This window comes from Pelobates fuscus, chromosome 1, assembly GCF_036172605.1.
Source record: "Pelobates fuscus isolate aPelFus1 chromosome 1, aPelFus1.pri, whole genome shotgun sequence".
Taxonomy (NCBI): domain Eukaryota; kingdom Metazoa; phylum Chordata; class Amphibia; order Anura; family Pelobatidae; genus Pelobates; species Pelobates fuscus.
In genome coordinates, this window is record NC_086317.1 from 241485552 (window position 1) to 241501393 (window position 15842).

Below are 15842 nucleotides of genomic sequence, written 5' to 3' on the forward strand. Positions count from 1 at the left end.
ACATATATATATATACATATATATATGAGAGATTGATTGAGGATGCCAGTCTTGTTTGCCAATGAAACTCACATTGTCCCACCTGCTCTGTTTCATTAACTGCTAAGCTGCCAACCTTATTGGTAAATTAGTTATAATATTCCTCTTAATATATTTAAACTCTTCACTTATTTGTTTTTTAAACTGTTGAAATTAAAATAGGTCACTTAGTTAAGGGCCAATTCCAAGCATTCACTTACATACCTTTCAACTTTGAAAGGATTCTAGTATGGTATAGGAGTTCAGCTTAATTACCCTCATGTTGTGCAAATATCAAAAGAACTCTTTCACAGAAAATAGTTTAGCCTCATTATATGCCCTATGGGCAGCACACAAAGCCACTTTCATGGTGTCATTAATTAAATTAGCTTCTCCTCACAAATAAGAGCCAGAATCTTTACGTCTTTCTCTAGACATTGAAGAATGTGCTTAGGTAAGCTTCTCCTCTATACCTCCTTTCATTACTGTGCACATTGTGGTTCCTGGGAACATTTCTTAACACTATTGAAGATCTTTACATTGCCCCCTCAACACATGTTCATACAAGGTGTGGCCCCAATGCCTTTTGAGAAACACAATAGTATCAAACAAGGCTGTCCCCTTTCCCCACTACTATTTGTCTTTGGCTCCCTTACTAATTAATATTAGGGCAGCCTGGTCTTGGAATTCAGAATTGCAGATGATGTCTAGTTTGTTTATGCCATTACAAAATGTTTGAGATGTATGGTTACAACACCAATTTTGCTAATTCCCCGGCCTTTTACATGCATATTTCCATTTGATTCCTGAATAACATTACCAAAATATACACGCTTCCTTGTTATTTCAAAAACTGAAGTATTTGGGGATGTTCCTCACTAAAGATCTAAAATTCCATTAGGAACAAAATTATTCTACAAAGATCAAGATCTGGTCCCATCATACCATCTCTTCAGATTGGTCAAATACACTGCACAAAGTTGACCTATTGATTTTACTTGGGCCTTGCAGGCTAGATGTGCCCATGACCCTAGCATTTATTTTTTCCAATTGGTAATTTTTATTGTTTTTCATGTTCAAAGGTGAGGCGCCTGCGCGCCAGGGTACAGATAGAAAAAGGGATTTGCAGGAACGTTATAAATACATCATAGGGATTGCACACTTGCCAGTATTATTATTCACATATCACTTTTTCCAGATCTTTTCCCTTCTATTTAACTATTGGTATTTTTAATAAAAGTATATGTTAATATATGAAATGATGATGTATAGTCCTAAAGTATAAAGATATGTCTAATCTTTTTGTAATATATGATGAAATATGCCAGGATAGTTCCATATATGTTATGTGTAGATGATGTGTAATTTTAAAGTATAAACATATGTTTAATCTTTTTTAATATATGATGAAATATGCCAGCATAGTCCCATATATGTTATGTTTAACCAGAGACTCTTCAATATGGCGATTGTGACTTCGGTAATACCTCACACATCACTTCGAGTATCGGAAGAATGTGTCTGACGTCAGACGCAAATGGAAGCAAAAGTGGGCGGAGATAAGAAACGCCGTCCAGCGGAAGTAGGAAGTGGAGGACCGGAACGGAGGTGAAAAATTAGGCGCCGAATTTGAAGATTGGACTGGTATATATACAAGGAAGTGTCACTAATGGTTTATGCACTTTGAGAAAGACTTTAAACAGTCGAAACGCGTCAGTGCTGCTTTGTTTTTTTTCCCTCTTATGCACTTTATATCCCTGTTTTTATTTTATTGTGTATATTATTAAATCTTTCAAAATATCCCCACTTTCCTGGCGTTATTTGTATCTGCTGTTTCCTGGCACCAGTGGAGTCATCCGGAGGAGTGGAGACAATAAGAGAGGGATTTTCTTTAAGAACCAGAATAGTCAGAGCCTACTACACGTGGCTCTGCAAAGTGTGAGTGGAAAAATTACACCTTTTTTGATATTATTTGGTCAAACAGTATTATGCTATGTTTTCACTCTTTTATGTAGGTAAAATTCAAATGATGACCAAATGTGAATAAGTATACTATTTTCATTTATATTATTATTGCACTCCTCTATATCTGTTTGTACACACTTTGTCTTGATGGACACCTATATCTCTAAGTAGTCTGGGTGGGCCTACCAAGGCCATTTCCAGGAGTCATTTAGTGTCTACTTTGTGTATCTCCCAGTTTTAATTTCCTTCCCTCCCCTCCCCCCTCCCAATCTGTGATGTGGCCTAGACCCACTGTGTATTTCATTTCTGGACATACTTTTCCATGTATGCTGTCCATCTTTCCCTGCCTGCTTGGTGTGTTTCTGTGGTTTTATGTGCTTGTCGGCCATAAATTTGTACTTCCAGTTTAGGGATATCTGATTGGTTAAAGCCTCTTTTGTGGACACTAGCTGGGATTTCCATGCTTTAGCTATGAGTGTTACTGCAGATATTAACAGGTGGGAGAGTAGTCATTTTTGTTCACTACCTCTGGGATCTTGAAGAGCACGCATTGTTCTATGCTTAGTAGCCATGATCTTCCCAGCAGTTCCCTTGCAATGTCCTCCACCATTGTCCAATATGGTCTAAGTTTTGCACAGGACCACCAGGTATGTCCCATCGTGCTCCCCACCGCCCCCCACCGCCAACACACATTGGGGGAATCCGGATACATAACCGATAATCTCCCTGGCATCATGTACCACATGTATTGCAGTTTTCGAATAGTCTCAAGGTGTGTGGAGCATAGTGTATTGCCCTTGTGGATCTCAAAGGCTCGCTTCCACATATCTGCCCCCAAAGTGTAAACCAGTTCCTTGAGCAAGGCCTTCTGGAATGTTGTGTCACTGTCTGCCTCTTTTTCTAGGATTGCGTTATATAGAGTGGAGAGTGTTTTCCTAGGCGTTTGTGTGCAAGCATATTTGTTCTGTTGTGTGCTTTTCTGGTGTTGCTGGGTCTTGTACTTTTACCCCATGAAGTAGTGATTTCAATTGTAGATATGAGAACAAGGCTCTACTGGGTAGATTGAATATTGTTTGGAGGGCCGGGAAGGGTAGCAATTGGTTGTCCATGTAAAGGTGTTTAATTGTAGAACAACCTGCTTCACTCCATTTTGTGTAATCAAATTGCGGAATTCCCATTGTCAGGCTAGAGATCGGGGCGTCCCGAGATATTCCCCTAGGGTCGTCCTTTTTGTCCCTGATTTCATCCCAGAATTTTAGGGTCAAGGATGTGGTTGGGAGGGGATGTATATGTGTGGGGTGCAGGTGCCCTGGAAGCCAAAACAGGTTGTGTAGTCCCTGTCCTCCCGCCCAGTGTGCTTCTATTCGGGTCCACTGTGGAGTTTCCTCCTCTGCCGTAGCTACCTTGAATCCTGCCAGTTGTGCCGGCTTTCTAGTACACATGGACGTTTGGGATTCCCATACCCCCCTTCCTAACTGGCTGTTGCAATATGGAGGTGGCCACTCTGGGTTTTTTCTTTGCCCACATAAAGCGGACTATCAGGCTCTGTCAGAAGGCCAAGAAGGTTTTTGGTATTGCTATGGGTAGGGTGTGTAACAGGTACTGAAATTTCGGGAGTAGCATCATTTTTATTGCTGCTATCATCCCTACCCAGCAAAGGTATTTTCCCTCCCATGTCCCCAGCGTTGTGGCGAATTCCTTCAGGAGTTTTGTGTGGTCCTTGTTAAGGAATTTATTTGGTTGGGGCGGGATTTTAATGCCCAGGAATGTTAGGTGGTCTGATCTCCAGTCAAAGGGAAAGGCCACTGTAAGTCTATTTAGGGTGTCCGTCTGCAATCCTATTCCCATAGCTTGGGTTTTGGAGATGTTAAGTTTATAATATGAGTGGTGTCCATACTCTGTGATTGTGGCCACTAGGTTTGGTAGGGATATATGTGGCTGTGTCAGGGTCAGCAGTATGTCATCCGCAAATAGGTTGGCCTTGTATTCTCTGTCTCACACTTTAACCCCATGAATTGAGGTGTGTTACTTTATGGCGGCCACCAGCAGCTCCTGGACCATTACGTATAGTAGAGGGGACAGTGGGCTTCCCTGATGGGAGTCATTGGAGATTTGAAGTGGGTCCAAAAAAATCCAGCGTTTAAGACGCGTGCTGAGGGCTTGTTGTATAGGGCCCTGACCGCTGAGAGGAAGCCCTCTGGTGCCCCAAATTTTAGGAGGAGGACTGCTTCAAGGAACCTCCAACCCAGTTGGTCAAAGGCCTTTACCGCGTCCAGTGCTACCACCATGCTCCCCACTTTCAAACGTTGGGCACTGTGTATGATGTTCAGTACTTTCCTGGTGTTGTCACCTCCCTGTCTGTTCTTAATTAACCCCACTTTGTCTGTGTGGATAATATGGGGGAGCATGCATCCTAGGTGCATGGCATATATTTTTGCGTAAAGTTTGGCGTCAGTGTTTAACAGGGAGATGGGGCGGACATTTTTGGGGCACATAGGTGGTTTGCCCGGTTTGGGGAGTGTGATGATGTGGGCTCAGGGCCGGACTGGCCCACCGGGATACCGGGAAATTTCCCGGTGGGCCGTCGGCACCTGGGGCCGGGGAGAAATGTGGGTGTCCTGCGGCTGGATGGCGGCCGCAGGGGAAGCTCTCCTTGCGGCCGCAGGGGAAGCTCTTCTGGCGGCCGCTGGGGGAGCAGGCTGTTCTGTCTCTGCTCCCCCTCCCTCGCGCGCTAGAAAGAGACCGGCGCCGGAATATGACGTCATATTCCGGCCCCGGTCTCATTAAGCTGCGCGCGAGGGAGGGGGAGCAGAGACAGAACAGCCTGCTCCCCCAGCGGCCGCCAGAAGAGCTTCCCCTGCGGCCGCAAGGAGAGCTTCAGGAAGGCTGGCTGGGCTGGAAGGTGAGCAGGGGAGGGGAGGGGGTGGGGGAGTAACAAAGGTCACAGGAAGGGGAGGGTGGGGGGTAACAAAGGGCACAGGAGGGGAGGGGGGGTAACAAAGGGCACAGGAGGGGAGGGGGGTTACAAAGGGCACAGGAGGGGAGGGGGGTAACAAAGGGCACAGGAGGGGAGGGGAGGGGGTGGGGGGTAACAAAGGGCACGGGAGGGGAGGGGGTGGGGGGGTAACAAAGGTCACAGGAGGGGAGGGGATGGGGTGGGGGGGTAACAAAGGTCACAGGAAGGGGAGGGTGGGGGGTAACAAAGGGCACAGGAGGGGAGGGGGGTAACAAAGGGCACAGGAGGGGAGGGGGCAAAGAGGTCACAGGAAGGGGAGGGGGGTAACAAAGGGCACAGGAGGGGAGGGGGCTAAGAGGTCACAGGAAGGGGAGGGGGGGTAACAAAGGGCACAGGAGGGGAGGGGGCTAAGAGGTCACAGGAAGGGGAGGTGGCTAAAGAGGGCATGGGAGGGGGCTAAAGAGGGCACAGGAAGGGAGGGTGCTACATAAGGGCACAGGAGGGGAAGGGGCTAAAAAGCACACAGGAGGACAGGGGGCAAAATAGGGCACAGAAGGGGAGGGGCACCTATCAGTCTGCCCACCCACCCACACAGGTAACAACAAGTATGTATGTCAGTGGGAGTGTGTCTGTCTGTGTCATGCTGTGTGTGTGTCTGTCTGTGTCATGCTGTGTGTGTGTCTGTCTGTGTCACGCTGTGTGTGTTTCTGTGTCATGCTGTGTGTGTGTGTGTGTCATGCTGTGTGTGTGTCTGTGTCATGCTGTGTGTGTGTCTGTGTCATGCTGTGTGTGTGTCTGTGTCATGGTGTGTGTGTCTGTGTCGTGTGTGTGTCTCTGTGTCACTGTGTGTCTGTATCATGGTGTGTGTCTGTCTGTGTCATGGTGTGTGTGTGTCAGTCGTAGTGTCTGTGTGTGTTTGTAAAAATAGTGTTTTACTCACTTTTTTTTTTCCAACGTCATGCTGGTCTCTGCCTCTATGACTGAGATCATCAAGCTTGATGATCTCAGCCAATCCGCACTGACACAGGAAGCGCCTCTAGTGACCGTCTGAGTGTCTGTCACTAGAGGTGTCACTAGGAAGCAATGTAAACACTGCCTTTTCTCTGAAAAGTCAGTGTTTACAGTGTTTACATTGTGTTTACATTCAAAAGCATGCAGGGACAGGCTATAGACACCAGAACCACTACATTAAGCTGTGTGTGTGTGCGCCTGCTAGTGAGTTTGCTTGCTTGCATGTGTGTGTGTGTCTGCTAGTGAGTGAGCTTGTGTTTTTATGTCAATGAGCTTGTGTATATTAGTGAAATTGTTTGTCTATGAGGCTGTGTATCAATGAGCTTGTGTGTGTCAGTGAGATTGTCTGTGTCTGCATGTGAGTATGCTTACTGTATAATTAAATGTTTTACTCTGAAAGGACCAATATATTATATTAGAAAAAGCAATATATATATATATATATGTGTGTGTGTGTGTATATATATAATTACTCAATCATCTGGGGTGGCAAGCCTTACATATTACATGCGACAATATATGGCGCAATGACTTATGGGGCTGGCATAGATTTTTTTTCCCAGGGCTGCTTTGTATCCCCAGTCCGGCCCTGTGTGGGCTAACAATGTTTTTGGGGGTAGTTGTTTTAGAGTGGCTTCGTTGAATGCATTTGTTAGGTGAGGTGTTAGGAGGGCTTTAAATGTTTTGTAGTAACAGTTGGCGAAGCCGTCGGGGCCTGGTGATTTGCCTGCTGGTAGTTGTGGGATTGCTGTGGCAACCTCATCGGTGATGATTGAGGAGAGTTCTTGTTGTTGTTGTGGTGTAAATGAGGGGAGTGTAATCGTGTTTAGGTACTGTTTTATGACCAGTGGTTGGGGTTGGTGCGTTTGTGCGTCCTCAGCTAAAATTGTATAGGGAGGTGTAGTACCTTGCTTATGTCCTTTGGAGCTGTCACTTTGTGTCCCTCTTCTGAGGTGAGGTGCTATCTTCTGTCTAGTTTGCATGGTTTTTAGGCATTGGGCCACTAGTTTGCCTGCCCTGTTGCCCTGTGAGTATTGGGATGCTTTGAGTCTGTGGAGGTACTGGCCTGTTTTGTCCAGGGCCTGTTTGTGTATGTCTTGCTTGAGTTGCACAATGCGCTTTTTTAATTCCTGTGTTGGAGCTGTTTGGTTTTAGGATGTGAGATCTAGGAGCTCTTTCTGCCTGTTCCGCAGCTGCGCTTGTGACCGTCTCTTGAGATATGCCCTTTGTATTAGTAAGCCCTGTACCACCGATTTATGAGCCTGGCATACTGTGTTGTGTGGTGTGTGGCCTGTTGCATTCTCTGTAAAATAATGTTGCAATTCAGTTTCTAGAGTTTTGGTGAACTGCGGGTCTGTGAGGAGGAAGTCACTGAGCCCCCAAGGGCTCCGGTGGGTGGGGTCATATAGGTCAGCTAGGGTCTCCACAACTGGTGCGTGGTCCAATCAGGTGATCTGTTCTATGGAGCACCCTTTGACTTGGTCCAAGTGTTGTCCTGACAACAGTACACTATTACACTAATCCCTTTCTGTATTGTCTTCAGTTTCTTAATTATCTTATGCAGGAAGTTCCTTTGCTCCTTATTGGGGGCCTATATACTCGTGATTGTGTTTACGATATCGTTGAAGGTGCCCACCACCATAACGTATCTCCCTTCTTTATCTACCTCTAGTTGTGTGAGGGTGAACGCCACATCTTTGCTGATTAATATGGATGCGCCCTTTGACTTAATGGAGTGTGTGGCGTGGTATTGGTATAGGTAGTCCCGTGTGAACAGAGGGGAGTATGCGTTGGTCTTGAAGTGGGTTTCTTGTAGGCACACTACTTCAGGTTTCACCTGTTTCAGATCATTATGTAATAGGCTACGTTTCGAGGGGTGGTTAAGACCTTTGGTGTTGTGGGTATATATTTCCATGGGGAGGTCATAATTTGGTATGCAGTTTTAATTGAGTTGTTATGTCTATTTGTGGGAATGCCCACCTACCTAGCGTTCTCGAACCAGGTGGCATCTCCCTACTTGAGGTGACTATTTGGCGGGTTCCCCTGGGACAGGGTGTTCCGTCATACATGTTGGTGTGCTGGCATTCAGTGTGCTTAAGCTGCGAGGAGTAACAAACAGTAAAGTCAAACAAAATAACTGTAATAACTAAACTTAAACGGGTTGCCTTGGTTACGGCTTGGCACCTATCTAAGGCACCATGGGGGAAGAAACTATGTGCTTCCATGCCTGTGTGTAGCAGTCTTGTGGCCTAACTTGCTGTATCTTTAGTGTTTACACCCCCCTCTCTTATCGAGAGATATGGAATGTTTGGGGAATAGATGTGGTGGGATGTGTACCACTGGGTGTCTGGTCACTCCCTTGCTTAGTATGGGGGAGGAAAAAGGCAAGATGTCTGCCCTCCCACCCCCCATGCCCTGTTACTAAGTATCCCCCAGTATGTAAGCAGTCCCAATGTCTCTTAGCGGTACTTGCCACTTTCTGAGTTTCGGTGTCCGCTCTCCTTACTTATTACAGTACACTTTTTCCATGCCGGAGTTAGCTTGGTTCGTCCCTCTGCAGGTGCTGGGTTGGGTGGTGGTAGGCCCCAGTCTCTGAGGGCCTTCATACTGGCCTCCGAAGTCGTGATGGCTGTTATTCGGCCCTCGTGTGTGACGAGCAGCTTGACTGGGAATCCCCACCTGTAAGGCTTCTTATTTAGTCTCAGCTGCTCTGTGATGGCTGTAAAGGTTTTTCTTTTCTTTAGCGTGGTCACCGAGATGTCTGCGTAGATCGCTGTTCCCTGATGTGGAGTTGGCAGGTTCGGCGCTATCTGCATGCTCTCATGATCACTTCCTTTACATGGAAGTAGTGGTGTCTCACCAGGACGTTTCGTGGCGCATCGGTTGTCAGGAACCTCGGTTCTGGCACCCTGTCGTATCTGTCAAGTAGCAGCATATCTTGGTGGAGGTCTGGCGTGAGTGTTTTGAATAGGCTTTGCAGGTGCACGTGCAGGTCCGCCGTTCCCACTAATTCTGCTATCCCATGGATCTGGAGGTTGTTTTGCCGCAATCTGTCCTCTATGTCTGCGAGTTTATTTTCAAAGGTTTCTATGGTGCTGTGCATGTCGTCTATATCGGCTCTCAGGTCATGCCCTTTTGTTGGGACATCGTTCAGGGAGAGTTTTTCTATCAGGGTGCTAGTTACGCTTTTGTTTTAGGCCTGTGTAACACGGAGCTACACTGACATGTGGCTGCTTCTCTCGAGCTCCAGGCCACGCTCGACCCAAGCATTTTTAATCCTATCTCTTTAAGGGTAAACCTAGGCGTAAAAAGTCCTCTGTAGTGCCCCTTGCGTATAGAGGATGCCTAAGTAGAAAGACTCTTACAATTACTTATATACTTCTGACGACTGGAGGCTCAACCTTAGGGGCAGCGCCACTCCAGTTTTTGTTGCAATCAAAAATGATAACTATATAGACTCTATGCAACTCTCCCTGGAAGAGCTGTTTCACACCCTTGCCACCACCTCCATCAGTTCATTGACCTCTAGGCAGCAGAGAGCCGGTTTACGACCCCTGGGAGCTGTTGGCTGGGAAAAGTCAGATCTACACCAGTGAGAGAGTGCACCAACCACCTGGAACTCCCACTCGGCACTTTCTCGTCGGCAGTCTGGAACCCTGCACAGGATCGGAGGTTAGCCACATCCCACTAGAACTGCATTTGACGATTACTTAGACTACATATCTCTGATCTGAACATAGGCGTGTGCAGCCTGTTGCATTAGGGTGTGCACCCTAAAGCACAAACACACACGCCGCGTGTATGTGTGTAATAAATAAATAAAAAAAAAAAATATATATATATATATATATACATACCCACACACACTCTGCTGTGTGTGTGTGAGAGAGTGCTAGTAGTGTGCTGTGAGGGTTCTGTGTGTGTGAATTTGTTTGGAGTGATTATGTGTAGGGGTGGTGGGGACAGATTAGGAAAGGTAAGAAGGATCTCCCCTCCCTTCTTACCTTTTGCCTGGGAGGTGGATCCTTGTTGCCATCTCTGGTGGTCTTAGTGGTGAGAGTGAACTCTAGCCTGCAAGGCTAGAGTACACCCTCGCGAGATCTGAGCGTTGCCGTGGCAACTCTCCGACCTCACGAGAGGAACCCCGCGGAGCTGCAAGCTAGAGCTCCCCGGGTTCTCTCCTGCCTCTGGGCCAGTGAGGGAGGTCTTTAATCTCACCACCGTCCCGTGGAGGCACACAGTAGGGCCAGCGCTAGGATAGCGCCGGCTCTTCAAGGACCGGCAGGGGACCGTGCGCACACTTATGGATGATGGATCTGAATGCTTTTTGGAGAGTTTGCTATTTGGAGCAAGCCCTGTCCGGGGATGCATGACTTGTCACCTGTATTTTTAGGGAACATTATATTGTAGGGCATCCTGTTTTCTGTGAGTTATTAAAATCATCCCCAGTTAATTAAGTTATCCTCCCAGACTGAGGGCATTGCAAGCGCCTGACATGCACATCATCATATCATGGCATGTTAGTACCCATTAACCTAACCGTAATAAACCACAGACACCAATTTATACTGTTGGACTTATTTGTCCACAGCTTTACTAAATATATAATCATAAATATAACAATTAGAGTTATTGCCAACAACCATCACGGCATTTTAAAACCATAATCCCCCATACAGTCCGACCCAACACATAACATGGCTGTCGATACAACCCCATTTCCAATAATAAACTGCAGGGGTGTACCGAGACACCCCTACACCACCAGGTTCGGTGCCACCAAGGAGCTCGAACCTACTAACCACGTAAACTCCTCCACCAGGTTCGTAATGTCACGGGTGGCAGTCCAGAGACCGGGACCCCTATATGCCTGATGATGGTATGAGTTACAGCGTAGAAATGAACACTCAGGGTCTGGAACAGGGTAACCACACGCCCCCTGGTGTTCAGCACCAGGGTTTGTGCGGCCAGATACCAGGGCCCTGATGCAGCTTCCGCGGATCCCAGGAGCTTGATAATATGCAGATATGTATCCAATACTAGAAACAAGGCAAGACTAGAACAGGCACCAAACAGGATAACAAGATAAGACTAGAAGAACCTAGAACCGGAGCAGGACAGAAAGCATAACATGTACACAAGAGATGAGGGAAACAAGAACAGGACATGGACAGGGCAGGACAGGATAGGACAGGATATGAACTGGGTATACAAGACAAAATAAAACAAGACAAGGCAAAACAAGAGGAGAAATAACCAAGTACTATATATGTAATAAACATTGGAGATTTAGACATACATAAATGACCAAGATGTAGCAGCCCACCACTGCGCCAAAGTACTCCAATTACGGTGGGTCCTAACTGCCTAGATATGCAGGACTAAAAGTACAACATTAAAACACACACAGTACTTACCTGCAAGGAAAGGGGCAGAGGAATGAGACCACAGCTAGCAGGAAACACTCTGAAACAAGAAGGGTAAATGGCAAAGGAACGGGTTTGGCAACAAAAAAAAAACATTTAAAGGAATCCAGGAGACTGGGAATTCCAGGAACGGAATAAAGGAATGAACCCAGAAAACTCAGCATATAGAAAACCAAACATAGAAAAGAATACCAGAAAAACTAAACACAAATTGTAAAAAGAGTACTGGATATCAGAAGCCAAGGCCAGAAATGATCTGCAGACAGGAACAGGATGTGACACGTAGCCACCAAAGAGCTAGAACCTACCAACCAGGTAAAGGTGCCTAAATCATCTTAAAATTATCCATGCCCCTTCCTTCTACAGGTAGCTCCCAATTTACCTTGCCATTCCCCGACATATCTCAGGACTTGACCCCCTAGAGCTTCTGAGCGCCCTCACCACACAAGAACAGAGCCCTGGCAATACCCTCCAGAAAGCCCATTTTAAGAAGATCATACCCCACATCTGATAGATGGACCCCATCCCTCTCAAAGTACCCAAGAAGCATACATTCCAAATTCCAATGTCTCACCGCTATACCCCCTATTCTCCTTTCAAAAATTGCCATTGTCTTATTTACTTTCCCCCGACACCGCCTTACTGCTGCCAGGTTCCTAGCATACCTCCAGTGAAAACGCGGAACCATTTCGGACCACACTACCATCATACCTGGGACCAACTCCCGTAGTCGGTCCAAATCCCTCTCTTTATTCCTTGTACCAAAACTCTGAGTGACCAGTCCTAGTTTATAACCCCCAGCATGTATTAACAATATATCTGGGGCCACTCCCCTCAACACCCTCCAAAGGATTTCCCCACTGCCAACTTGCCAACCGAAGCCCCGAAAACCAAACCACATTAGTGAAACTTGCTCCAGAGGAAAGCCCAGCTGCGTCTCTCTTCTGTGCCCAGTAAAAGTAAGAATGGCCCACCAACCAGGCCACCTGACTTAAAACAAAAACAAAAAATTAACAACAGAACAGTTTCCCCCCACTCCAACACCATACCCTATCTTTAACCCAGCCAATTAGGCCGCACATATGATTTAAACCGAACGGATTCCCACCTACCAATCCGTTTAATCAAACCATCCCCGAGCCCTAAACAAGAGGCCTCTGTAGCCGCCCCGATCCTGAATGAGTGGGTCCCAACTAGCTTGGGGTCCAAACCTAACCTTTGTAGCCTCAGCTGAAAAATTTTACAAAATTTAAAGCGGGACAGGGCGGACCCATCCTCGTGTAACAGGAAACAACTCTCAACCCTTAAGCGAAAGTCCATATATATACTGATACATGCCACTGGGCAAGCAGCCCTTTCCGAACACATTGGTCTTGGAGCATAAAGCGACCCCACGTCTGACCCCACGTCCACACCCGACCATTAAAATTCCCCCAACCCCGAGTTTGTTAACTCTCACCAGTTCCCCGATCTGAAATGCCCCGAAGAATGCCCACACAAAAGCCCCCGAGAACAGCACCTCTGCATATCGTGAAAAACTAATATTTGGGAGAACTGCTACCAAACTTTGCAGGACCTTGAAGGACACCGGCCTCCTAGTGTTCCCCGACACCCTACAATTCCTGAACCCTGCAACACCTGCAGAACTATGAAGTGCTTGGTTAAGTCTTCTAAACCTTGCAACTTAAACAAGAAAGCCAGAGACGCCATATTCTAATCGATCATGGACGGGGATGCCCATTGTGCGAATAAATCAGCAGAGAAACCACAAGAGGGTGTCTATGCAACCCTCTTGCAAATGCCCAACCCATGTGCAACCCACCGCCTCGTCCCACTCATTCCAGACCTTGTTGTACGCTGCCCATGTGCCCGGAGCCAGCGAGTTCCTTATGTACCCTCCAAGCAGGATGTCCCAAGCCGCCACATCTCTTCCAGACAGGCATGGCCCTCCTCCTGCGCCCACTGCCAGTGATCGAAACTCCCACTGTAAACCAGACAAGTAATCAGCTACCACATTCAACCTGGGCATGTGATGAGCCCGGAAAACGATATAACACGACATGCACAACAATATGAAACGCCTGAGCAACTGCACCACCGGAAACTATTGACAGCCTGCACCACCGCCATGTTATCCATGAAAAAACGACAACCCTCTGGTCCCAAAGAACATTCCCCCAAAGAACCAAGGCAACCACCAACAGGAATAACTGCACAAATGCCAAGTTCCACATGATAGGGTTCCCTCGCCAGGCGTCTGGCCACCCCTCCGCCCACCACCGACCCGCAAAATACACTCCGAACCCGATACTACCAGAGGCATCAGTAAATAACTCCATATCCTCCGACGAGGACGTTGCCTCCAGAAAGACTTTTCCATTGAAGTCTTATAGGAAAGTATCCCACACATCTAAATCCTCACGTAATGATGCGGGACCTGGACCCCAACAGTAGCGCGGGCCAAAAACCTACTAAAGACCCTTCGCATTGGAATCACTCTATAGGTGAATTTGAGGCTGCCTATCAGTGACTGAAGTACCCTCAACTGCCACTACGAGCGAGCGGAGTTTAGTCCGCTTGTTCTCCGGCAAGCGGCATCCCCGACACTGAATCAATCGCCAGTCATGTCAAGAAATAGTCAAGATAGTGTAACACGGGAGCCCCCCCTGTCTCTTCCTTCACCACCCACTCCAAGTAGGTACTTAACTTCTCAAAATAAGCACAAGAGATTGAGCTGCCCATGGGCAGACAAAGATCCATGAAATAAGCCCTGTCAAAGAAACACACCAAGAGGTGGTGACAATAGATGGATCGGCAATAAACGGAAAGCCGATCCCATGTCTGCCTTGGCCATTAGCGCCCCATGCCCCGCCCTCCTAACCAACTCAACCGCTTGGTCGAATGTTGCGTAGGAAATGGAACACAGGCCGGCATCGATACCATCATTCACCGAAGATCCCTTCAGGTACGATAAATGGTGTATCAACGGAAATCTACCCCCTTCCTTTTTGGGGACAACCCCTAACGGTGAGATCCGCAGCTCGGCTAGCAGGGGTTCGGCAAACGGCCCAGCCATCCTCCCCAATTGTACTTCTTTACCCAATTTGTCGCAGACCACCTCAGGGTCTCCGCAACCGACTTTAAATTCTGACACAGGCGCCCAGCCCTGAAACCCGATGTGGAATGAAGAAACTTTCGGAAAACCCCTTGAACAATAACTCCGCATCACCCCGGTTACTGTAACAGCTAAGCCAAGGTAAAATCGCGCCAACCCTCACTGGCATTACCCTTTGTGGCAGCGGGCGTGACCGCAGCCCCGCTTGTGCTGTTGGCAGTTGAACACTTACCCCGCTTGAAGCATCTGGCGAGCCTGTGAACCCCCCACAGCCACAAACCTTACTTCTGACCGGCCGACGAAGAGGCAAGGGCGCACCCTTCTGCGCCTTCAATTTAATCCAGAGTGGCAGGTCCATCTGGACCCATCGCATATCCAGATTGGCGGACAAGTGCTGACGGATTTTACTTGTCATACCGCCACCATGTCAAGCCCCCGTAAGTCAGACAGGCCTCCCAGATCCCGTACAGATAACAGAACAGATGGGAACAACAGTCAGGAGATTTCTCCCCCAACACGATTGCTAGGATACAATAGGCCCTGAGCCAATTCCTAAAAGACTTTGGTTTCTTTCGATACCTTTGCCGTTTCTCCTCCTCCTCCTCTTTCTTGGAATCTTTTTTATCTTCCTCCTTCAGATCCAAATATTCGTCCAGAGGGAGAAGCGAAAAGATTTTAACAAAGTCACCCTTTCAAATCTTCTCCTTCAGCTCCTGTTTCAAGTGACAGCCCAATGGCCCCGTGAAGGACACATGCACGTTCTGTCGCGCCACATCCGGGATTTCCCCCCGTTAACTCAGCCCTCTCTCCGGCTACCTCCGAGGCTAGAGATCCTCCTAGCCCCACCTTGTACTCCGCCGTTACCAGTAGCGGTGCCCGCAACTCGGTGTCCCCGATAGGAGGAACCCACACCAAACTGAAATGCAACCCCTGTCCTTCCCCTGAGCGCCAAGTGTCCAAAAACGACTTTAAACTATCTAGTAGGTTCCCTGTGTGTGCTGCAGAACAAGACTCTCTGCCCGAGCCCACGACCGTTGCTGGCCTTGGGGGAACCGTCTGTCGACCAGATGAAGGTCTGGAGCGTCATTGCCACACAATACTTCCTCAGCCTGATCCCGCCGCGGGACCGTGGGAGAGCGACTTGCAGGGAGAAGACAGCCTGGGTAAAATGTTCAACAAATTCCTCACCCACCCCTCGTTCCTGCTCTCACGTTGTGAAGCCCTGTAGCGGCCCCTGCCAAGCCGGCTCGAACGCCCGCCCTGCGTCACCTGCCGAGGTGGTGAGCTTGCGCTAGGGGACCTGAAAGCACTGAGCCAAGAACTGTGCCTCCTGCCTGGGGAGCTGCTCGCC

General features: G+C 47.8%; 1 protein-coding gene across 1 annotated transcript in view; it reads left to right on the top strand.

Annotated features, from left to right (window-relative positions):
• Positions 1-15842, top strand: part of BSDC1 (BSD domain containing 1) — a 427812-nt gene that overhangs the window by 39927 nt on the left and 372043 nt on the right. The window lies entirely within an intron of this gene.